General features: G+C 49.0%; 1 long non-coding RNA gene across 1 annotated transcript in view; it reads left to right on the top strand.

Annotated features, from left to right (window-relative positions):
* Positions 1 to 7,593: 7,593 nt before the first annotated feature.
* Positions 7,594 to 25,147, top strand: part of LOC138917382 (uncharacterized) — a 49,377-nt gene continuing 31,823 nt past the window's right edge. The window contains exon 1 of the long non-coding RNA XR_011425264.1: positions 7,594 to 7,830. This is a non-coding gene — a long non-coding RNA (uncharacterized lncRNA). The remainder of the gene's footprint in view (positions 7,831 to 25,147) is intronic.

The raw sequence follows: 25,147 nt of genomic DNA, 5'->3' as shown, positions 1-25,147 counted from the left end.
GGGGCTTTGCTGGTTGATGGACAGACGCCCTGGCCGTGGCCTCCCGGCTGAGCCACGCTGCTCTCCGTCTGGCCGAGGACCGAGTTTCTTGTCCCGGTGCGTTTTCAGCCAGCAGTTCTCCATCAGAGGTCACGCTGCTCTGAGGCTGTCTGGGCGCAGACGCTGACATGAAACAGAGTCGGGCTTGGAAAGAGCAAGATTAGAACTTTCCAGGATGTTGCACGAAGAAAGAATAGTAGAGATCACGCTATTTGAGAAATAGGAGGTGTTTGGATTGCATTTACTCCTTTTTTTCTGAGACCCTTTTCACTGATCTGCTGCTGTCAGCCCAGAAACCTACAGAGCTGGTGCCAGAGATTCCAGCACTTTCTACCAGGAGCGATTACGCTCTAGGGCTGATCTACCCCCAAGATCAATACAAGTCACACCGCCGTGTAAAACTGCCTTAGTGCTGGCGTCCTACATCCTAGAGCTGTGCCCCGCACTGACACGCGTCATCTCATCTCATCCTCACGGGAATCTGGAATATGTACTCTATGATCCCATTTCTCAGGCCAGAAAATGGAAGCTTAGTTTCAATAATTTGCCCAAAGTCATGCAGCTAGTGAATTGGAGAGTAGGAACTGAAACCCAGGGAATCTGCCTCTGGGTCAGCGTGGTTGCCCACGGCGCCCACTGAAACAGCCGAGGGGGGATAACCCGGCGCCCTGGAGGCAGTGCTCCATGTTTCCGGGCTGCTGGCGGTGCTGAGAGCACAGGTTGAGGGGTGTGGGAGTCATTTAATGTTTCCCGGGACTCAGCGCTGTGCCACGACCCATGGCTTCTCGAAACCTGGCAAGGGCCCCAAATTCTGAGACCTGACCACTGAGCTCTGCCACCTCCCTTGTCCCCTTGCTTCTTGCTCTCCAGGCACCTTTCTCTTTCTGGAATTTGCCAAGCCCATTTCTGCCTCAGGGCCTTTGCACCTGCTGATCTGTCTGGAGCTCTTGTCCCTCAAACCCTCACAGGGCTGGCTGATTTTGCTCAGGACTCAGAGCAGGTGTGACCTCCCCTGAGAGCCCCTTTCTTACCACTGATCTAACAGGCTCCTCAATTTCGGGTTCTCCTTAACCCATTACTCTTGTCCATCCCTTTCATCGCCCTTGTGATGAACTCTAATTATCCTCTCAGTTGGTGAGTTGGTTTGTTCACCTGGGCATTGTGTGTCCCCCTCATGAGAACGGAAGCTCTATGAGGCAGGAGCCTGATAGCCTGGTTCGTTCCTGTATTCCTAGAACCTAGAACGTTCTAGACACAGAGGGGCTTAATAAACACTTATTGAGTGAACATGGCGGCAGGATGTGATAATGGCTGGAGGAGTCGTGATCCCGCCCATCAGGATGCTTGCAGGACACAGGAACCACCGACCATGCATCCGTGGCAAAGCTGGAGGCAGCCTAGGATGGTGGTTGAAAACGGCCTCTGGTGCTGAACCGCCAGGGTTACACTGTGCGGCTGGTACCCACTGGCCGTGTGGCCACATTAGCTCTGCTGTGCCTCAGTTTCCTCATCAGCAAGTGGGAGATTCATAATAATAATAATACTGACCTCCTGGGATTGCCGTGAGGTTGAAATGAGCTAATACATGTTGGGGTAAGAAGGCGCCTGGCACACAGAGCTCTATAAATATTTGTCACACAAATCAACTATAATCAAGCAGAAACCTGTAGCTTTAGAAATCCAGGAAAATGAGAACGCTCGTGTTGGGGTGGGCCCTGCTTCTCAGAGGCGGCTGACGTGGATCCAGGGAGATGGGGAGGCTGAGGGGACGCTTGCCTTTGCTCTGGTCCCTCTTTTCTATGTAGCTGTTTATTCAAGAAATATTTTTTAAGCATAGGCAAAAAACAATCTCTCCCACTCTTTGTCTCCAACCGCAAAGTATTCTAGGAATTCACTGTATTTAATGGGATTTTTTTGGAGAACATTCATATCATTTGGATTTGACATGCACCGTGATGCTCTAAAAACCCCATAGTCTCTTTGCTTCTAGCCGTGGTCTTGCCTGTCCTGGTCGGGGTACCAGCTCTGGGTTGGAGCACAGCTGCTCTAGGATGATGCTACTTGGGAGAAATGCAAATTCCTCACTCTCTCCCTTCAATTAAATTCAAACAACATGCACTGAGCCTGACTTAGTGCAAGGCCTCGCGCAGGGTGTAGAGAGGGTAGTGAAGATGACGTTCCTGACGTCAGCATCCCAAGCCTGCAGTGCGGCATGCAGGGAACAAAGGAGGAACCGAACAGGGCAGAGAGAGGAGCGGATAGACACACAGCCCAGCATGGACTTCATGCCCCAGAGTAAGATGGGCTCACCGGTCCCACATGGAGGTGGCTCTGAGGGAGATGGGAAGCTAATGATAGCAATGACACGGGAAACGAAACAAGAGGCTTATTGTTGTATTAGAGGAGGGCAAACTCTGGGGAAGGGCCCTGTGCATCTTCAAGGCGGGGGGGTAAGGGAAAGAAGCCTCCCTCAGCTCTGAAGAGAACATCAAAGCAGCCCCGTGGATGGAAGGGAAACAACCGCGGTGACATCATGCGTGGAGCCGTTGGGCCCCCAACGCAGAACTCCAGGGCTGACTCACGAACTCTCACCCAGTCCCAACGCACGGCCTCGGGACACAGGGGCAAATAATAACAGTTAAAACACACAGAAGAGAAGAACCACGACAGCACCTGTCGAAATCAATAAAATGCCAGTTTCTAAAGATGGCACTTGCAGGGGTTCTGGAGGGCCCACAGCAAGGAACCCCACAAGGAAGAGCCTTTGTGAACGGGAGCAGTCTCCCACTTCCCATGGCTGGAGGGCTTGACCTCGGAGATCCTCCAGCTCAAGTTCCTCACTACACAGAAGGTAAACTGAGGCCCGGAGAGCTGACAGTGGCCTCATAAAATTAGTAGTAGGATAACGATCTGAGTTTCAGCCTTCTGTTCTTCACTCCCTCAACACTCTTTCTTTGAGTCCCAGGGTCAGTGGCTGGAATGCCCCACCTCACGTCACGGGTGTGCCCAGATCCCACCCCGTTAGCAGGCCGATGGAAGAGACCCGCCGCCAATGGCATAGGTGCCTCTAAATCTTCTCACACTCACGACGTCTTCCATGCCTGACTGCCTCTCAGCACAGGGATTTAATCGGCACCTGCAGTGGGACGTTTCTAAGTGGAATGGCCTCTGTGCCCCCAGGTCCTCCCCTGCCGCCTGGCTGTGGGCAGAACTCTCCGAACATCGCCTCACAATCCACTTTCTCTTCCTGAGATGCATCCTTGGAGGGCAAGGAGGCCTCTCCCGGCCCAGACTAAATGGCAAATAGAACAGATTCTCCTTTAATCCATTTAGGACTTCATTCAATTCTGCAATACATAAAATTTTCTTTCCATCCAAATGAGATCACTTGGGTTAAATGTTAGGAAACCTGAGTAGGTTGTGTGGGGTTAGGTTTACATGGGGTTTCCATCAGTTCCCAGCTCTTGGTCTGAAATTTGGGCACAGAGTTCTGGAAACTCTGACTTTTCAAGAAGTTCCTTGGCATTAATATCTCTGACTAAAATGGAAAGTGGGAGATGCCTCAAGTCTTAATTGCATTTGGCGCTGTGATTGGTGAGTCTTACGAAGCAGCAACAGTGAAGAACAACGATACTTGGGGTTGCAGAAATGTATGCGTGAGGTGGTCATGGAAAACTACCCTCTGGGATGGCTGATTTCTACTCAGTACTGGACTTCATCTGAATGTGCTAACTTTGCCGTGGCTCCCAGACCAGACTACAGGTGTTCTTTCCGTGGCCGCACAGCCTGTGATCTTCCGGTTCTTCCGTTCCCCGAGGAGTGCCTACTGTGTGCATGTGACGGGTCGAGGGTGCCTCTGTGCAGGCGATCTCACAACACGGGCAAGCAGACATCTCCTTTCAGAGCCGAGAGAGTGGTGACCGTGGAAAACAAGGACAGCCCTGGCAAATTCGCCTGAACGAGGGGCTCTCCCAAACTTTCCAAATGAAGGGGGCGCAGCTGGAGAGCTTGTTCCGCAGCGGAGCTGGCATAGTGAACTGTCCTTTGTTGGAAGCGTTTTCCGGTGGGCACGATGCACTTGATCCTCACAACAACCCCAAGGCAGATCCCCAGGGTTAACCCCACTCCTCCGATTTCCCTTTGAAACACTCTAACTGGCCCCTGGTCATGGACAAGTGGTGAGGAAAGGACAAGGACGCAGGCCAATATAGGTTACAGAGCGAAGAGAATATTTGTGGCTAGTGCTGGAAGGAAGTCACCACCAGCTGAAAAAAATCAGCTAAGCGGCTTTGGCTATCAGGCTGGCTGGTAGACCGGATGCTGCAGATCAACTTGAGGGGCGGTAACGTCAAGTTAGGAGATTCATGGGTTTGATTCTGTTCAAGTTCAAGGAGACAACCCCTGTTGGGTTAATCAGTCACTGAAAAGAGTTGATTGGTGAGAAAAAATATCTCATGGTACATTTACCCAAATGTTTTAACTATTAAAATGGTGCATGATAATTATATATAAAAAAAGAAATTTACAAGGAGAAAACTTCTTCATTTGTTCTACAAGTATTTTCTAAGTATCTGCTGTGTGCCAGACATGCCTGAGGGGTGTGGTCTGTAGCCGTGAACAAAACAGACAACAGCTGTCCTGGAGGAGCTTACAGTCCGACGACGGAGACGAAAGGTAACAGTAATAATTTAGTAAAGTCTACAGCCCGTATGTTAGAAGAGGATAAGCCTATCGAACACAGGACAGGAAAGGGCAGAAAGGGAGGTGGGGCGGGGAGGGGCAGAGTCCTCATCTGAAAGAATGATGGGGACAGGCCTCTTTGCAAAGGTGACAACTGCACAGAGATTTAAAGGAGTGAGGGAGTGAGCCTTTGGGACATTGATGGGTAGGACATTGCAGGCAGAGGGGACATCCAGGGCAGAAGTCCCCAGTGCCCAGACGACAGTGGGTAAGGGAGAGAGTGGCAATGATGAGATTAGAAAGGTGATGGGGACCAGGCCGGGAGTGAAATGGATTTTGATCAGGGAGATGAGGTGAGAGGCTCACACAGTAATCCAGGTGAGAGAAGATGGTGGTTGGACCAGGCTGGCAGCAGGAGGGATGGTGAGAAATGCTGGGATTCTGTAATTTCTCTTGAAATTACAGCCAACATGATTCCTGATAGACCAGCTGTGGGATGTATAAGAAAAAGAAGAGTCGAAAGATGACTCCAAGTCTTTTGGCTTTAGTAACTGGAAGAATGGGCTGGCCGTCAACTGTGATGGGGCGACCACAGTCGGGGAGATGTTTGAGGGGCACGTGGGTAGCTCAGGTTTGGACGTGGGAGGTTGGAGACATTCAAATGCAGATGTGGAGTAGGCAGCTGGATATGTGGATCTGGGGTTCAGGAGTGAGGCTGGGCGGGGTTGTTGGTCACAATATTGAAACTTTTTATCTAATAGCAACACCTGTCTCTCCATTTATTGAAAATTTCTCTTACATGCTTGCCTCAATTTTTATAGCATACACAGAACAACCTGCTTATAAAGAACACACCACACCGTGAGTATGTGTGCACGTGGGCACGGAGAGCCACATACTCTGGGCCTAAGTCTGAAGTGTTTATTGGTATATTTTCCTCCAAACGTCCTTCTTTTTTACCATTTCTCCCGTCTTGCTCCCGCCAAGTCTCTGACTATCCAAAGGAGCGATTAGGCATTTGCTGTCTGTAGATTTTTGCCTAAGGTCATCTCTGCTTCTGGGAAATGTAAACAGGAGACACTATTTAAAGTTTGGTATCCAGGCCATTTTTAAAAGTTTTGATTCTGAGTAGCCAAAAAAATAATAAGTGTCCACAACATTTAAGAAAGGGATTGGAAGAGGGTGAAAGTTGATCAACCTCTTTTCCAACACTAGTCAATGCCCCTAAAGCGGGTTTCCCTTCTTGCGTCAATGTTGATGTGGCTGTTTTGACGTAGGCGTCTTGACCCAGGATGTTTCGGTGCCCACTGAAGCAAACAGAAAAGGATCCAGCGATCACACTTCCACTTCCGTGCATTTATCCCGCAGATGCACTTGCGCAGATGCGTGATGAATTCTGCGCCAGCTTATTCATTGCAGCACCATCTGTAATAATAACAGGCTGGAAGCAACGCCAACACTCATCAGCAGAGGGCCGGTGAATCACAGCACAGCCATACAACAGATACCACGCAACTATAAAAAAGAGTGTGCCGAACAGTGTATACAGTACGCTACATTTTGCTTAAAAAGGTGGTGGTGGGTGATAATATATAGACTAAGCAAGTCTAGGAATTCACAAGAAGATGATGATAGTGGTTACCTGGATGGTAGAAAACAGGTGGAGAGAATACAGGGGTGGTGAGACTTTCCACTACAGACTTTTTAATTAAAAAAAAATTTAAACCGTAAGAATGCATTGCCTAAGTTTTTTAAAAAAAAATGCCCGCCCATGTCATACATACCACAGATATCTTCCCCTCCTCTCAGACCCGCTACCTCCTGCCCAGCTCGACTCCAGCCTGAATAGCTTCTCTGAGCCTTGAGTGATTGTGGAGGGAAACCTGTTTGCCTACCGTCTTGGTGATTCGAAACGTGATGCGGTTGTGAAGAATATCTAGTTCAAAGTGCCAACTTTTTCTCCCACCAGTTCAACAGAGATGTGAAAAATGAAACTAACTTGCTCCCCAGATTAAGAAAGCTCTCAGGGTTTGGTACAGCCTTTCATCCATTCATGCTCATTCACTCAACCAACCAGCAGACATTTACTCAGACCCGTCCTGTGCTGGCCTCTTCGCTGGATTTGGACAGATTGTGCCGGTCATGAGTGAGGAGGACTGATGGTGGTGTCCCCAGCTTGGGGCTGGGCGTCGGCTGGGAGGATGCTGCAGGCCAGAGTCTGGACCGGGAGCAGAAAGAGGGGGACAGGAATGACATGCTCTCTGGATGCCCCCGCTCCCCCTGAGGCAGGGAGGACTGTCTGTCTTGCCACCACTGTGAGGCTCGGAGAGGAACAGTTCATCAGTTCACGTGACCTTGCGGGAACCCTGTTCTCTGTTGTCTGAAATGGACTTCACCTTCAAAGACATCAGAAGCAGAGAAAGAACCCCACCCAGGCAGGATAGCAGCAGCGGCTTCTGTTTTTCAGAGGACGTAATGCTGACTGCCAGTTCTCATTGCCTAGTGACTTTCTGGCTCCATTTATTTTGTTGTGTTGTACGCTTTCAGCTCTGAGGTACGTTAAGGCAATAAACTGAAAAGGCCCCACTTTGCTGTTCACTAGTTTGAACCGATAACTCCCAGAGCTGGGGGATGGCGGAGCTGCCCAGGACACAGGCAGGATCTTTGTTTTCTGTTTTTTATTGGCAGGTCTTCTCAGGGATCCTACAGCTGCAAAAAGAGTCTTGGAAATTTCAGAAGTAAAACAATGAAGTAATTCCAGCCTCTTGGGTCTTTTGTTACACCAGAGAGACTTTTCTCTGCGATCGAGGAAGTTGTCTCATGCACAGGAAAATTTGATCTCAGCTTATTCTAATTTTGGTACATTACTGTCTCAGAGCTGAGGCCTGAGTTCCTACCATTAGTAAAATCACTCTTTGGGGGTGATTCTGACCCCAATTAAAATATATTTGGGGGTACCACCTGGCCTGTTGTTCATTACTGACATCTGGTCAAGACTTGGCTTCCTGGAACCAGCCGAGTGGTACAGGAGAGGACAGTACAGAAGCGGGTGAGACGCAGAGCGTGCACGCTGACGAAGACAGGAAGCCATAGTCGGAGCCCAGGCTGCAGGTTAGGTGGGAGGCTGAATGGGGTGGGCAAGGATTCTGAACCATGGGGTGAGGGGCGAGCACTGAGTTGGGAGAGGAACAGAGTGTGCATAGAACAGAAAAAGGTGAGAGGGAGGGTGGTGGCAGAGGACCCAAGGCAAATCTCACTTATTTCCCAATCTTGTTGGGGACTGACCCTGCTCAGTATTTGGCGTAGGAGAGTCTGCATCACAAGCTTCATACACGCTTTCACGTTGCTTCCTCTATTGCAAATTCCTCATCGAGATCTCCTACAGAGACTTGTTTCCTTGGCTGACTTGTATTGTCATCGGAGATCTTTGGATATTGAAGTAATTGGAAACTGCAAGTAAGAACACACTTAATATTCTTGAGGCACAGTGCAATCTTAGCGATGCTCCCTTATTGGAGAAGTCACGTGGGTCATCCTGTCACATCTCGGTGCTGCTCAGCTGCTCTGTGACTAAGGATTTTGGCTGTAGTTATCGCTGAAGAGCTCAAAACTTAGCAATTAATTTCTGTGACTCGATATTGCAGTGTTATTCCATGTGTGTAAACACCATGTGTTCCTGTTTGCAGAAGGAGTGATCTTTCCCTTTAACAAAGGGCTCGCTCATGACAGCCAGGACAAAGCGCAAGGTGTCGTTTGAGAACGGCGACCTTGGCTTTTATCTTGAAATTGTCATTTTCACTTTTACATCAAGGTTAGAACACGGTGACAACTTTTGATTTGTATCACAAGAACATTTAAACATGTATTTCTGCTGTGCAAAATTGTATGCTACAGAGACAGCAAGTCCACCCATCCGTGCCTCCACCCATCCGTGTAGCAGACGCTCACTGAGCCACTTGCCTCTGGTGCTGGGCATTTGGGATGTAGTGATGGGTGAGCACAGACCAGTCCCAGCCCCTCAAAAAGCTTACGGTCAGTGGGGGAGACAGACGCCAGTCAAATAAACACAGAAATACCATTGTTTCAAATTATGGTAAGTGCTATGAAAAATAGGCACGCAGTTGCATGAAAGCATTTAATCAGGAAAGAGATGTTTCATCTGAGAAGTGAAGAATGAATAGGAGTTAACCAGGCGAAAGGGCTGGGGGAGGAGTGGGGGAGGGAGGGTGCAAAGAACATTCCAGACGTAAAGGAATTTGGAAACTGAAAGACCAGTGCTTGCAGAGAGCAAGTCTTCATGTGTGACTTTGCCTGTGCTGTTGAACTGGGTTGTGTTTTACATTTTTTATTTGAAAAATGAAGGTTCTGATGCTGGCTCCCTATCATGGTAAATAGCAACCGTCCCATAATTAATGAAAAATCGAGCAGCCCTTTGGAGTCCTAAAATGAAAGATGCTGTAATGGCATAAACTCTGCCAAAAGCTACAGCCAAGGGGGAAAAAAAGCAATAACTTGGCTGTCTCCTCCACTTGAGGCATGCAAGCAGATAATGAGAGTCCTCTAATTATCGTTTGCTCTGTGATGAAATCGGAGTTGAAGTTTTCTGCAAATCAGAACTCGATTCCTCTAGGGAGGAACTGTGAGCCTCTTTGCTGGTCCCCTGCGGCTGGACGGGATGAGTTGGCAGGCCCAGGCTGGGGAGTCCGCTGTATTCCAGCATACGGGCAAAGAGTTTGCTCTTTAAAAGGTAGTGGTTCAGGAAACCAAAACAGTTCACTCCCATTACCTTGTTTACAAAGAATCGGCTTTCTTTTTAGGCTGAGGTTTATCTGAATAGACGTTTCTGATCACTTGCATGCTGTATACTGGGCTAACCTGATTTTGCCAGGAATCCACTTGGAAGGCAGGTGAGTGGCGGGCCCGTGAGAATCCAGGAGGAGACTCTGGGCTCCCCTCCTGTGAACTGCAGATTGTCACCCCCAGCTCGGGGCCTGCTCGATTTGGGGCCAGGTGAGCAAGTAGTGAAAATGAGCCCCAGCGCAAATGCTCATTTTGGTGTAGAAACAGGTCTGCATTTCACCAAGAAGGAGCTTCTAGAGCAGAAAAGAGGCTGAACTCGTTGGCAGAGCCCAGCCTTCTGCTGTGATGGGGCCAGCAGGGCCCCCAGGAGGCGGAGGGTGGTGTCAGTCCCCTCCTGCCCCTGCCAAGGAGTGCTCAGGCCGTGCAGCAGCTCCCTTGGTGCCCATCTGGACTGTGCTCCCTCCTGAAAGGCAGCTTTGCACGGCCTTCCCTGCCCTCTGGGGTCACTGCCATCCCTGCCTTTAGATGGCCCTCCCTCACTCCAAACTGACCGTTCATTGTCTGGACCCCATTTGCCTGTGGCCAGAACCCCGGCCTTAAAGGCATGTTCAGACCCCACACATTCTTTTCCCCTCTCTCAGCTCCCCTCCATTCCTGCCCAGGTGGACCTACCGCATCCCCTGGGGTAGCACCCGGCCATCTCCCACTTTTTTCCGTTGGGCCTTCATCCCGCTGGGTGAGCCCCGCCTGCTGCGCTTGTCCATGCTGCTGGTTGGGTCGGGTCACTCTCTCTGTCCCCCAGCACTTAGATTCCTGGAGGAAGGATCAGGAAGAAGGAAGCCCACTTCAGCCTCCAGCTAAGAGGTGTTCTCTATCCAGCTAGGACCAACGTTTGTGCCGGGGTATCACAGCTTGCCCAGCCATGGATAATGGGGCACTCCATTTTTATCTGTCTAGTGGTGTTTGTGTTGGTGGTTCATCTGGCAGGCCCCCGGAGGGAGGAGGTGAGTGGTGGCCTGAGTTCCAGCTCTGTAACCGCACAGTTAGGAACGGTTCCACTGAAAACACAATTTGGGGTCTGATAATCAGGAATGCTGCTTTCCATCTGGTGGTTCTCACGCTCTGGCAACTGTGGCAGAGGAGAGGCTACGTGTTCAAGTCCATTCCCATGTGTCTCCTTCCGGGCACACGGGAAATTACAGTTCAAACTCCCTTAAGTTTGGGGGGGCCTCGTGCCTCGTCTGTGACGTGCTCCCGCCTGGCTGAGGCCGTGAACGACTCCTCGATGATGCTCTGGCTTCTCCTCCTCTGCTACAGGGATGACAGGGGCCCCATGCTCCCAGAGGATGCGGCTACAAGATAGTGGGGCTCTGTCAGCCCAGAACCCCAAGTCTTGCTGGTCCCCCCTGACCCTGGGTTTTCAGGGGCTAAATGGAGGATAGTAAATCCTCTACTGCTAGGCTTTGCTTTAAAGCAAAAGGAGAAGAAAAGAGAATATGTTTGTTTCAGACACATCTGCTTAATTCTGTGTAGATGGTCGAATTTTCTTAACTCGGACTCGACGTGACAAATGCCTGAAGCTCTTCTGTCAGAGGGTTTAGCATCTGTGGAGTCATGGGTAATCTCATCAAAGACATTTTAATGATTGAAACAATGCATTGAGCCAGGTAATAGCTAGAAATCCTGCCCGCCTGCTTTCCTCACTAGTGTAGGAAGAGCCCCGTCGCTCCTGAACAATAACCTGTTCTCCAGCTAGTCCACCCCCTGTCGTCGCACGGGAAGCTTGGGGAGGGTTTATAACCACAGAAAATGGAAAGAGAAGGCTTCCATAATTTTCTCAGCTTAGGGCGGCCGCATCCAAACACCACAGGCTGGGGGCTTCAACACCAGACATTTGTTTTCTCCCAGTTCTGGGGGCTGCGAGTCCAAGATCAAGGTGCTGTCGGGGTCGGCGTCTGGTGAGGCCTCTCCTCCTGGCTGTAGATGGCTGCCTCCTCTGTGTCCTCACGCGGCTTTGCCTCTGTGCACGTGCGGAGAGAGATCCTAGTGTCTCTTCCTCCTACAACGACATCTGCCCTATCGGATGAAGGCTCCACCCCATGACCTTGTTTATCCTTGATAACCTCCTTATTGGCCCAATCTCCAGACATAGTCACCTTGGGGTGAGGGCTCCAACATATGCCTTTTGGGAGGATGCCACTCAGTCCGTAACAGAACTATTTGCGTAACCAATCTTCAGTAATTAGGTTGTCTTCTGCCACTTCCGTGGATTTAGAAGCAGTGCATGATGTGGGGACACTGAGGAGGACAAGAGGAATGGCAGTGGCTGCGAACAACCCGCACTCATTAGGGGTGTGGGCCTCCCCTGTATCAGGGAGGTGTCCCCTCTGAAAAGGTCTTCCGGGATTGCCCACATGCTCCCCAAGTATGGAGGGAGATGACAGCCCCCTCCCACCATCTGTTGCCCACGCTGCAGTCAGGTGAAATCTAAAATGCAGATGTAAGAAGTTTACTCCCCAGCCTGAAACCCTTCCATGACTTCCCACTGCCCTCAGGATAAAACACAAAGTCTTCAATATAGCTTGCCCACCATGAGGTCTTCCACACCCAGCATAATGCAAGACACATAGCGCATGCCCACAAATGCTCACTGAGCAAATAAATGATGGAACCAGCACCAGCCTCCAGTATGGGGCTTCCCCTGCTGGCTCTGAGATTAGCAGGCAGCTTGACAACATTGGGCAGAGGCCCTGAACCCCAAGTGGTCTGAGCCTGGGCTCATAGCTAGTCAACTGACAATCTGCAAGTAGATAGTCTGATAGAAGCCTGGAGTCTGGCTCCATTCAGAAATGTATAGATAGGTGGGGTCCATTCATTGCAAGAGGCTGGCAAGCCATGGCCGATGGGTCTCATTGCAGATCAGATTTACAAGGGCGACTAGGGAACTTAACACCTATGCATACTGAGCCCTTCTCTGCCCATGAAATATAACTAACCCAGGCACCACCACTCACCTGGTTAAAATACCCACTTGTAAGCACAATTCAAAGGACATAACCTCTAAGATGATGGCAGATGTCACCGTGGTACCGCCTGCGACTTTCTCCTTCAGATTTATTTCTGAAAAATAGCATTAAAAATGTTATGGGCTTAAGATTAAAAGAAAAACCTGAGAGCTTCTTGCCCGAAATACCATCTTTGAGATTTACATTGGGAGACAAAGCTTCTCTCTTTTAAAGACATTTGTAGGATCTGCTTTGTCCCAGCTACTTAAATCCCTTTGGATGGCTCTTCTCATGTAGGAGTGGAGCTGAGGTGAGGATTAAGTCTGATTTGGCACTGATGGAAATGACATCCTGTGGAAATCCTGTGCATAAGGGAGGAGAAAATGTCCCTCCGTGGGATGCTGGAGGCTGGCAGCCATCCCTAATGTTGCGTGTAACCCTGGCCATCAAGCTCATCCTGCCTCCTCTCGGTTTGACTGAAAGGTTGTCATGAGGCTCCTTCTCAAGACGTTGACAGTACTGCTTCTATTCTCCTGCTCACATCCGGGCGTGTGCCCCTGCTCCTTCCGGTGCCTCCTTCCTCTCAGGTAGCTGATCCCAGGCCGTGGGCATGTGGTTTTCTCTTCCGGTCCCATCCCCTCGGCCACCTTGGGCTCTGTCTGCTACTCAGCTGTGCTGCCCAAGGGTGCTCTTCCCTCTTGTTTCTGTTACTTTCACTATTTACTTTTGTTTCTGTAAATTCTCAAACTTCCTTTTCACGGGTTACTCCTCAGCCCTTTGCAGATGCCTCTCTCGCTTATTCAGAACTGAAGGAGATGCTCACAGCAGCGTTGGCCCCATCTTGGAGGAACAGGGAGAAGGGCGTCCAGGCCACAGGAAGGAAGATCCATGAGGCCCAGTCGGCAGTAGCAGACCCAGGCGTGGGACACAGGGGCAGCCTCATTCCAACCATTTACTTGTTTTTTCTCCCTCAAATCACTCTGAAGTTTGCAATTTTGGTACAACTCCCGTCTCCTATGAGTTCTCCACTTCTAAAGCTATGTGAGATCCGGGGCCCGTGTGTAAGTCCAATCAGCTGGTGGAACCTGACGCTCTCGGCTTAGACTTCTGATGTGCGTGTTCATTCCAGATATGGAATAATTGTTCCTGCCCTTCCTTCTTTTTCCCAACCTGATCCATTCTTTTCCCAAGTCAAGTTCGGGTGTAACTCCCGCCTCCCCCATGACGTCATCTGCAGGCACTGTAACCTGCATGGATCTCTTTCTTCTTAAGGTCAGCGACTGATCTAGAATTTCATTATTCTTTTCTGTTTTCTTGGGGATGACGTAATCTCTCCTATTTCCTTGAGGACAGGGACCATGTCTTCCTCTACTTTGGACTTTTCTGTAATAAATAGAACAGATCTAGGCAATTAGGTATTCAGTGAATACAGTCATCCCCCAGCTTCGGCGGGGGGTTGGTTCCAGGACCCCTCCCCCCATAAGAAATCTGCTGACGCTCAAGCCTTTTAGCTGGCAGACCCTCAGTGGATGTCTGCTGGTTCTGCATCCGCGGATTCAATCAACCGCGGATTGTAAACATAGTACCCCGTCTGGTGGCTGAACCTATGGACGCAGAACCGCAGATAGGGAGGGCCGACTGCAAGTTTGCACTCTTTGTCCTGGCAGTTGAAATATAAAAGGGCTAGTTGAAAAATGTGATAAAAGCTCCAGCAGCTGCAGGGTTTATGAGCCGGATTGATCTGTCTGATCCTGACGTCTCAGACGCTTCATTTGCATGTCTGTTCCCCATTGGAGAAGACATTAAATCATGGTGATTGTTTCGACCTGTGTTCATTGGAGCTTTAAAAAGCAGAATTCAGGATGAACTTGGTCCATATTTGGTTAACACACAGATTCTCAGGTCCCATCCCAGACCATCTGAGGCTTGAGATGACCTCTCCAGGCAATCTTAATGTGGTTAGAGTTAAACAAACACTGTTCTGTGGGATTTTCCTTGCTGAATAAAACGATATGATTATGACCTGATTTCAAAGCATCTTCCCAGACAATCTTAAACGGAGGACTCAGGAAGATTAGGTATCTAGGTCACCCAGATGTTTTATTCTGAAATGTGTAATGCATCTCATTGCTAGCCCCGGCTCATTTATCTGGTCCCATGACTCTTCAGCTCCTAGCACCTTTTGGGCGTATCACACTGAGTAAGTGTTCGAATCTTTAAACCAACATCATCATCCGCAGAGTAGGTGTGCAGAGTCGCACGGGACGGCTTCGGAAGTGCTCAAGTGCGATTTTAGTCTGGCTGAGAAGCTTCTTGGATTTTCCAAGGTACTTTCCATTTGATTTTTCCTCTCTCTCAGATCGAAAGATCACCAAGACCTGCCTCTTTCTGCAGCTGTTGGACAGAGCTGATTAGGGTTGGCGTGGGTCTGTAGCTTATTAGCCCCCTTGGGTTTAATAGCTGCAAAGGTCTGGGCAGACCAGCGACCGTCACAGGGTCAGAGTGTGAATGGCAGCTGGTCAAGAAAGATAAATATGACAAGATGGGGAACAAAGCAGGGTTATTATTACAAGAAGTGTCACCCAGATAATAATGGAACTTAACCAATGAAAAATCACTTCAATCATGACCTAGCCCAAAAGGAAAATAACCCTTACACTTCCAGAATTTATTGCAGCACTGTGATTGTTTAGCCATTAAAATGTCACTTGCAGAATGAAATAGTTGGGGATGCTGACTTCAAAATGAAATAGTTTTTCAATTCTTCTCAAAATATTTCTAGCATTATTGGAAGACCAGTTTAGGTCTCTGGAGAAACAATTATGACTTAGGGCCCTTTTGAAATGCAGACCCACCTCTCTTTCCCAATTTTTTCTCTCTCTCTCCGTCTCGCTCTCTCCCAAGCTCATGAATAATTTTCTTCGGAATCATTTGAGGAACCATGCTAATGGGCACTTGAATTTCCAGCTCTGCACCCAATGCCGCTCACTACTGCTGACAGTACATCTCTGCTGTGGCTCCATGTGGAAAGACGCCCTTACTCCAGAAAGACGACCTCCGTGAGCTTTTGGAGTTGCTTCTTCCATTTTATGGCCCTCCTGCTTCTTGAGATAGAATACTGCAGATGTTCAAAACAAAATGTCACATGGCCCGCAGCCTCCACTGCGCAGTCTCATTCAACTTTCATTAAAATGCCATGACAGTGCAGAAAATGTGGAAATTTACAATGATGACCACAAAGAACACTGATGGAACAAACGCCAGGATCCTGGAGGAGCTCTTATTATTAGATACAAAGCAAAGGGGCAGACTTAAGGACTGCCTGTGGCACACCCAGGTTTCAGCTCACGGAAGAGCCACAACTGAAGATTGTAGGGAGACAATACATTCTCGACTCTCCACTGCCTTAGCCAGAGACGCGAGGCTGTACCCCAGAAAGCAGCGTCATTGCCTTACCTTGCAGGGGATGGTCCAGTCAGTGGCCAGACTATGCGTTTGCCATCGCTTCTCCAGCCCACTACCTGATTTTTCTGCACACATAAGAGAGACAACATGGACAGCAACGAGAAGGAATTAGGGATGTGTGTTGACTAGAGATTGTCTATGTTTTGGTGGTTGCAGCGTCTTATTGTAGCTTGAGTTCCTCCAGAAGTAGACACTGAGAGAATAAAGCAAATCATTTATTTTGGAGATGATCCCAGGAATTTGTGGTAGGGGAGTAAGGGACACAGGGAAGAGAGGGAGGCACATCAAAGTTCTTATCAAGCAAGTAGCCCTGGAGGGGACTGGAAGTTAATCCCTCTGGGGAACTCTGAGTGCGCCCCTAAAACACAGGGCTCAGAGTCGTCCCACCTAAGAGGTGAGGGAGCAGGGATGTTTGCACCGGTCCCCATCAGTTATCAGTTTAGGTGGCTCCGGGGGATGTGGTGCAATTTCCCTGGCACCTCCAGGTGCTGTGCGCAGGAGTAGAGTTGCCCTGGAGGCCAGAGAAAACCCGCAGGTGCTGACAGGTGGAAGGTTGTGTGCTCTGAAGCGCTAAGGGTGAGGGCTGTGGGCAGGCCCCGGACAGCATCTGCTGCCATCCAGACTCTGCACCACTCACAACCCCGTGCCCGGGTTAGCTCTCTCTGTCCTGCCACTGATTCTTCAAGGTCACACAGATAAAGAAAAAGAACCAACGACAGGAAGGTGGGTGGGCCAAGGTCTCGCTGCTGCTGCTGAGTGGTCCCAAGACATCCATCCGTCGCCTCCTTCTCTTCCAGCCTTTGCAGAGGCCTGCCCCCTTGGCCAGCGTTTCTGCAGGCTGAGGCTGCTTACCTGGTGAAGCAACCTGGGCCTTTATCTCTGAGGGGTCTAAGTCCAGGATGTGATCGATTTCTTCCATGCACCCTCTGTGGCCTGCTGGTTCTGATAACACCCAACGTGTAAAGACAGTGCTGGTTGCACGGTCACTCGAGGTACCATGCTCAGGTGTGCAGTCACGCCCTGGGCCCAGAAGCGTTCAGGAGCTGCTTTCTGAGCAGTGGAGAGCTCTCTGCTCCAGACGGCTGAGCTTGCTCCAGACCTCCAGGGTCTGCCGTGTGCTTCTCCTATGGAGGTTTGTCAGTGTACGGTCTAGTGCCATGGGACCCTCGGGGTCCTGGAGCCTAATGCTGGGGCTGCCTGTGCCACACGTGGACCTGCTGCAGTGCTTTCTCTTGCTCCAGGCCCTCTGGGTTCATTTGTTAGGGCTGCCATCACCAAGTACCAGAGGCCTGCAGCTTAAACAACAGAACTTTATCGTCTCACAGCTCTGGAGGCTGGAAGGCTGAGATCAAGGTGTCGGCAGGTTTGCTTTCTCCTGAGGGCTCTCTCCTTAGCTTGCTGATGACCGCCTTCTTGCTGCGTCCTCACATGGCCTTTCCTCTGTGTGTGCGCCCTGCTGTCTCTCTGTGTCCAGATCTCCTCTTCTCATAAGGACGTCAGTCAGACTGCACGAGGGCACACCCCAGTGATGTCGTTCTAACTTAATCCCCTCTTTAAAGGCCCTGTGTCCAAACATTGTCGCATTCTGAGGTCCTGGAGGTTAGAGCTTTGGCATCTCGATTTTGGGGGACACAGTGTAACCCATAACACCCACTCAAAGCCGACGGCCTTCTGGGCTCACTAACAAATGGGTTGGAGCAGTATTCAAGTGTGATGGATGCAGTCTTCGAAATTTGAAAATCTCTGCCCAGCATTGTGCCACTTTCTTAGTGGTAGGAGGTGCAGAGGACACTAATTTGCCTGCTTGGAGTGACCTGGCGTGTCCCAGACCACTGGAGCCCCGAAACCTTCACTGACCAAGGCAAAGCCCTCGACTGTTTGTGAGGTTCCCCTCCTGCTCTCTGACCACGTGCACGTGACCCCTGCACCCAGAGTACTTGGCCCTTCCTGCTCCCAACACGATTAAAGGAGCCGTGGGTATAGTGAAGCCCTAAGACCCTCTATAGAAGAACCAGATGATCAAGATCCTGTTAAAGTCTATTGTGACACAGAGCAGGGAGGTTAACAGAACCCCGAGGGCACGGCAGTGAATGCTTATTTCTGTCTGTTCCAAGTGACAGCAAACTGCTTTTGAGCTCCTTTCCAGTGGGGGTTGAAAAGAACACATTTTCCAGTTCAGTAGCCTCATCCCAAGCGCCAGAGGCCATGCTGGTCTGTTGGAGTAAATAAAGACGCTGCATCTGGAGCAGCAGCTGTCGCTGGGGTTAGCACCTGGTCAAGTTTACGGTTGACCACCAGCAGCAGCGTGATCTGTTTGGCTTTTCCTGGGGCCTTCGAGGGTCCTTGAGGGGGCCCCAGTCTCTGCCGTTCTCCTCACGGTGGAGCATTGCTTCCATTGTCTTGTCAGTGGCCAACAGGGGCAATTTCAAGGTTTTCACCTGCTTTTCTTACAATGTATGAGTCAGGGTCCAGTCAGGAGACAGATACCACACATGTCATTTTAACGGAGAGAGTTTAATGTAAACAATTGAGAAGTAGTTATTGAAAAGCTGAGAGGGCCAAGAGAGAACACTGAGGTCTCCTTGAAACTGCAGGTGGCGGGTCCCATTGTCATGGCTGGGGACAGGGGAAGAAGTTGGAATTATTCACACTTCGAAGCTTGGAGCAGGAACTGAAACTCAGACCTTTGAAAGGGGCCACTAGTCAGCTGGTGCTGAGGGCTCTGAGCTCAAAGCAGGGGCCCACGGGGCTGTGGTCCAGAACTCCGAGGAGGCCCCGGCCAGCTGGAGCTGGTATTTCTGAGGGCCACTCCAGGTGATCCTGCAGGTGTCGGAAAAGCTGCAAACTGGACCCAACGGCTGTGACTGCGGCAAACTGCCAAGGCCGGTGAGGAATGAGACTGAGCGATGCTGACAGGAGCACAAAGCCAATAGGAAGCACAGCTCCTTATCCCGCTGGTATCCCCTATTGGCAGGGCAGAGTGCAGAGCCAGCTGGCAAAGCAGAAATGTGGTTTGCAGAGCTCCAGCCCCAGCATCACAGAGCAGGACATAGAGGAGGGGTGGGGTTGAAGCTGAGAGACACCAGCTTAATAACTAGCACACGGCTCTTGTTCCAGAGGGCGGGCAACCAATGTGACAGTCCACCAATGCATATTCCAGCAGATTATGCACTCAGGGGCTAGAGAAATGACCACAGGGAGGCTACAAACACAGCGGACCTGGAATAACACGAATTGGGGTCCAGACTCCACTTCTTCCCCGGCCTCCAAGCTCCTTCTGTCACACATGGGCCCTGATGATATTCTGGGCTCCTAAGTGTTAGTGCCAACTCACATCCTATACACACAGCCCTTGAAAATCACATGATATTCTCCTTTCTCTGGTGCATAATTCTCTGGTGAATGGCTCTGTTGCTTTGGGAAGGGCTGGTGGAGTTACCGTTATGGCGTTGCAGGATTCTCCATGGGGACCCAGGCACTCCTTCAATCGATTGGTTCTAGATCTGAGAATGGGCTCAGGTCTGGAAACCGAGTGAGCGATCATGACTTTCCACTCGGGTAGCTGATGTCCGCTTTCTGCTCATCCACTTTTAATCTCTTGTGATCATATAGATCAAGCAATACATTTGTCGGCTGCCCATCTGTCTTGTCCTCAGGAACAGCATGGCAGCCCCAGTGGCCATTGTGACCTTGCTGTCCGCAATGATAATGATGGCCTACCCTGGCCTCTGCTCTTCTGGAATCTCATCATCCCCACGGACACTAGGGGGCCCAAGTGTGGCTGTCCATTAGGCTAGCACTGGCAGTATGAGACGCTAGAGGTATTGCTGAGGGGAGTCGAGCCCTTTCAACCTCTATCCTACCCGAGTCCATGACAGGAGGGTCCCTCAGTCATTAAGCTACAGCAGGCTGTAGGTCACCTCCACCCTGCTCATTGGAATGCCTGGATTCAAAGCTTCCTTCTGCTGGTCACTTGCAGAATGACCTTGGGCAAATTACTCAGTGTCTCTGTGTCTCAGTTTCTCTCCCCGTAAAACGGCAATAATAATAGTACTTACCTCGAAGGGCTGTTGGTTGGATTCAGTGGGTTGACACCTAAATTGCTTAGAACTGTGTCTTGCAGGTCATCAGCCCCTGAAGAATATTAGCTATTATCATTCTCATTAAAGCAAAAAGCTAACAAGAATGTTAACCATTATTGTTCACCATCATTCTGGAAATGATAGAAAGCAATTAGACATTAAAAAAAAATGAATCCAAACGTTGGAAAAGAAGAGACAGAATTATCATTATTTATGGATCACAAGATTGACCAACTGGAAGCATTCAATACCACCAATGAGAAACTCTTCAGAATTAATAAGAGAATACAGCAAAATGGCCCAAATCAATAGTTTCCTTAACATTCAAAATAGTCATCCAAAATATGAAATAACTGGGGAGAAAAATTCTTACTCAAGTGAAAGCAGGTCTAAAAGGGAAGCGCAGACCTTGAAAGGCAGCCAGGCGGGGGCCGTGCTCCCGGACGCCGTCTCACTAGTGCAGAGATGTCAATTTTCTCAAAATTAATCATAAATTAATTACACGATTCCAATCAAAACTCAAACATTATTTTCTAACTTAAGAATGATTCTCCAGTTTATCTGGGAGACTAAACAACGAGAACAGTAATAACAAATGTTAAAGTAGGAATAGCGGGATAGCCATCACCTCCAGATGTCAACACACATTTATAAAGTCAAATCGGTTAAATATTGTTACTGGCGGATAAATACACAAAACGAAAAAAAATAGAAAAGGTTTAAAAGTCTACAAATAAATCTTACATCTATATTTAAAGGTTAGTCTGTACCAAAGTTTCCATTTCAAATCAGAGGGGAAAGGCCAACGACCCCACAGAGGACGTTTCAGTCATCCGGGAAACAGTCATGTCAGCTTCCTCAACTCAAGACTCACCTAAAATAAATTCTTCATTGATAAAAAATTAAGCACAGAAACACGAAAACATAAGAAAAAGCAAAATCAGACAAATCTTATGTAATCTTGAGGTTGAGAAGGGGAAGGACCATGTATGGTGGAAAAGAAAGGACAAGAATAATAGTTAAATACATAGAAATTAGAAACTTGTGGTGTTATGAAACATCATGAACAAAGGAGAAATTGGGAAACATATTATAAAATAAATGACAGACAAAACACTGACTTTATTTTAAGAAGAAGAGTGCTCACAAACCTATGGGAAAGGTGTAAACAGCTCAGTGTAAAAATGGCAAGTAGCACAAATGAAAAAGTCACAAAAGAAAAATGTTAATAGGATATAAAAGAAAAATGTGTTTCAGAATAAAAAAATGGAAGTGAAAGCAGTGAGATAGTTTCCATTTTTAAATTTTGGTATCAAACCAACAAATTGTCATTTAAAAATTATAATATCCAGTGACGGTGAGGGTACTGGCAGCATGGGCCCTTCCACTCAAGGTTGGGAGAGGGTTGACAGGCACCGCGTTTCCGGAGGTAATTTTGATGCCATGAGTAAAAGCTTTGCAAGTCTGCCTTATGGAATCCATCCTGAAGAAATCAGCAGTTACGGCCAAATAGAAATGCAAAAAGATATTCCTCAGACTTTTTATAATAGTGAAACAACCTAATATACACAATCATGGTGGATGTTTTAGGTAAATTGTGTACATCCATAAGATGGAATACTATCCAGCCATTAAAAGTCAAATTTACCATCTCAGAAAAATGTTTATGATAATTTGCTGTGACAGAAGTAATGTATAAAAATATATAGTGTCATCAGTTTTGTGAAAAATGTGTGCAAGTATGTATATATATATGCAAGGAAAAAAGACTAGAAGGACATACGGTATTGATAATAGTTACCTCTGGGTGTAGGATTATGGGTAATTTTTTTCTTCATACTTTTTGTGTTTTCCAAATTTTCTGCATTGAACGTATATCAGTTTTGTAGTTGGAAAAGGAAGAAACTATGAGGGAGAAATGAAGGAAACCTAAGGGTTCCATGACTCAGCTGACCTCTACTCAGTTTCTGAGTCTCACGTTTACATAGAAGTTCTAGGAAAACAGAGAAAAGAGCAAGAATGTAGGGTAGCCCAACATCGTGGCCATGTCTTATACTATAACTCAGCAGTGTTTAAAGCCCCAGGAGCGTCTAGACCACTCTTTTGAAAAGTTGTTTTTTAGCATAATACTTTCTGACTATTAAGAAATTTATTTTGGTGTCAACTGGGTGACTAGTTACCCACCGAAGTTGATTTTAATACAGATTTTCATCTGATGTGGCCAGAAGGAAAATATTGAGGCCAACGGTCATTCCTCCCCTCCTGACTGCCAAATTCATCCTAGTGCAAGATAAATCCCCGAGAAATAGGATTTAAGGGTCTGCCGTCCTTGATCCCACTCGCTCCCCACCTCCATTTCCTTCTTAACGTTTGGTGATCATCCACAGTGACCCTAGCAAACTCATACTTTCTCAGCAAATAAAGACACTCCTCACCAGGCGCGGGCTTCGGCGGTTGGGGCTGCTCTATCAGTAGTCTGAGTCCCTGGAAAACAACCTAAGCTGGCTGCAGGATTTCATCAGGACTGTTCGACATCGGTGAGTGTGGGCCTCACAGTGGATGGTGTATCCATAATTCATAACGCCACTGAAACCGGAGAGAGGGCACCCTGAAACCAGAGTCCTTAATGGGGAAGAGAGTCTTGGAACAGGCTTAAAACAAGCACAGCTGAAGTCACGGTTACAGCTGGGTTTTGTCTTTCCAAGGGATAGATAAGACTGAATCTGTGACTAAGAAGCCAAACCCCTCTCCTACAATGCAAAGGAGAACAATGCATGGCTACTACTGACTAATTTATTTCAGTGGATGGACTAATCCAGGATAACTAATATTGTTTTATTCTAGGCATCGGGTGAGACTGGACATGTGAAAGCACTTATACACAGTTACAGCCCAGGGCTGTCAAGAACTGTTTTGAATTAGAAAGAGCTGGAAATACCAACTTGGAAGAGCTCCGCCCAACAGCCCAGCAGTATAAACAGTCCTGAGTGAGCCTGGCTTGTAGCTCAGGTTGGCCCAGGGCCTGAGCCCCTCCCTGGGGACGGTCCAGGAGGGGTGAGGTCCAAGGGCATTGGACTCTGGGCATTGGACTCGTTGCTTCCCTGGTCGTTATAGCTCTCTCAGGAAGAGCCCATTGGCTGTCAGTAAATATTTATTGCCCCTTCTTCCTTACTCCCTCCCTTTCTAACAAAACAAAACACATAAATAAAATCCCCATACACAAAAATAAGTAAAACAAAGCTTTCCTCTTTCTGGCATAAGTTACGAAGCATTCGATATACACAGCCTACTTACTGGTGACTTTAAATTCATGTTCCCAGAATCTCTGAATGGCCATGTGGGTAAATAATGCTGATGAGGAGACTGTAATAGGGACCCCCCGTTCCCCACAGCTTTGCTGCCTGCTGTCACTACTCTGTGTCACCCTGGCCCTTCCCTGCAGAAGTGTTAGGAGGCCTGTGTGGCGGGCGAGTGGAATGCAGCTCCGAGAAGTGTGGGGCCGTGATGGGACTCAGTCGGACGCTCCTGAGGGATCACCAGGACAGTGAGTGTCAGGTATAAGCAGCTTTGTATCTCCCTCAACCCGTATCACTGGCATCCTTCACCATGTGCGACAGATTTCCCAACAGTTACTGAGGAATTGTGCCGAATTCCTCTAGATCATTGCAGTCTTTAAACTTTGGTCCCCCTGCTTTGCGTGTTGGTGACTGGATGGCCAGTGGGTTAGTGCGAGGTGTTCACAAGGTCCAGGCCGTGGGTTTGACCACCAACATGCATCATGTAGTCCTTAAAATGTATGCTAAAATGTATACTACTAAAGATGTAGTTTCTGGACACAGGTCACCAGCTGGGTGCCTTGGTCGCAGGGGGAGAGACAGCAGTATCTCCTGGGCACTAGGAACCTAGCACAGGCTCTGTGCTAAGCATATAAAGCTCTTCTGCTCCTTTCAGCATCCCTCTGTTAGCCCCGTTTTAGAAGTGAGGAAACTGAGACCTGGAGGGGTACGTCGCTTGCCCAGGGTCCCGCAGCTTGCAGGTGGCAGAGCCCGGGTTCACGGCCAGATACTGGGCGCACGCTCCCCCTGCACGGCACCCCAGACCATGAATCCGTGTGCTTCGCTTCATCCCCCAGCCACCCCCGAGCCTGCTCCTGGCTGAGCAGTTCCTAAGCTCCTGGCTGTCTGCCCTCCCATCCAGCGCCTCTTTCCTCCACCGCCCACCCCTCTCCCTCCTCTTCCTCTTCTGGTTCTCTCTCCTCCTTGAGACAGCCTTGCTGGGCCCCAGGCCTCTCCTGGCCCAGACCTCAATTCTGTTTAGAGTCTTCCCTTGACCCCTGGTTCCCAAACCTGGCTGATCATCAAAATTGCTGGAGGAACTCCCAAAACAAGGCGAACTCCTAAGCTTACAACTTGTAGTTGTCCAGGGAGCGCTGATGTCCACTCGGTGCGAGAACATACACCACAGCGCACAGTGGTCATGGCGCTGACGGTGATGGGGCAAAACAATTAAAACTTGGCCAAACACAATTTCGCTCACTTGTTTTCCTAAAGATAGAAGTTAACCGGTAGCATGGTCTCTTGGCTATGGAGAATAGTTGTGTTTCTGCTTCCACGTGTTCGAAAGGGTCAGCTTTAGTGCCCTGATGCCCAAAAACCATTATACTCCGTGAGCCGAAGAGTCGAAAGAAAGATTTCTTGGACTCTCAAGGTCTGGTGGTAGTGCTCTTTTATTCAGAGAATAGCATGGGGACTGGACCCATGGGCAGTGAATGGCTGCAAGCATGGGGACAGGACCCATGGGCAGTGAGAGCTGCAGGCATGGGGACAGGACCCATGGGCAGTGAGAGCTGCAAGCATGGGGACAGGACCCATGGGCAGTGAGAGCTGCAGGCATGGGGACAGGACCCATGGGCAGTGAGAGCTGCAGGCATGGGGACAGGACCCATGGGCAGTGAGAGCTGCAGGCATGGGGACAGGACCCATGGGCAGTGAGAGCTGCAGTGTGGGGACAGGACCCATGGGCAGTGAGAGCTGCAGTGTGGGGACAGGACCCATGGGCAGTGAGAGCTGCAGGCAT

This window comes from Equus caballus, chromosome 14, assembly GCF_041296265.1.
Source record: "Equus caballus isolate H_3958 breed thoroughbred chromosome 14, TB-T2T, whole genome shotgun sequence".
Lineage (NCBI taxonomy): Eukaryota > Metazoa > Chordata > Mammalia > Perissodactyla > Equidae > Equus > Equus caballus.
The sequence above is the reverse complement of the archived record's forward strand: the minus strand, read 5'-3'. Positions and strand labels throughout refer to the sequence as shown.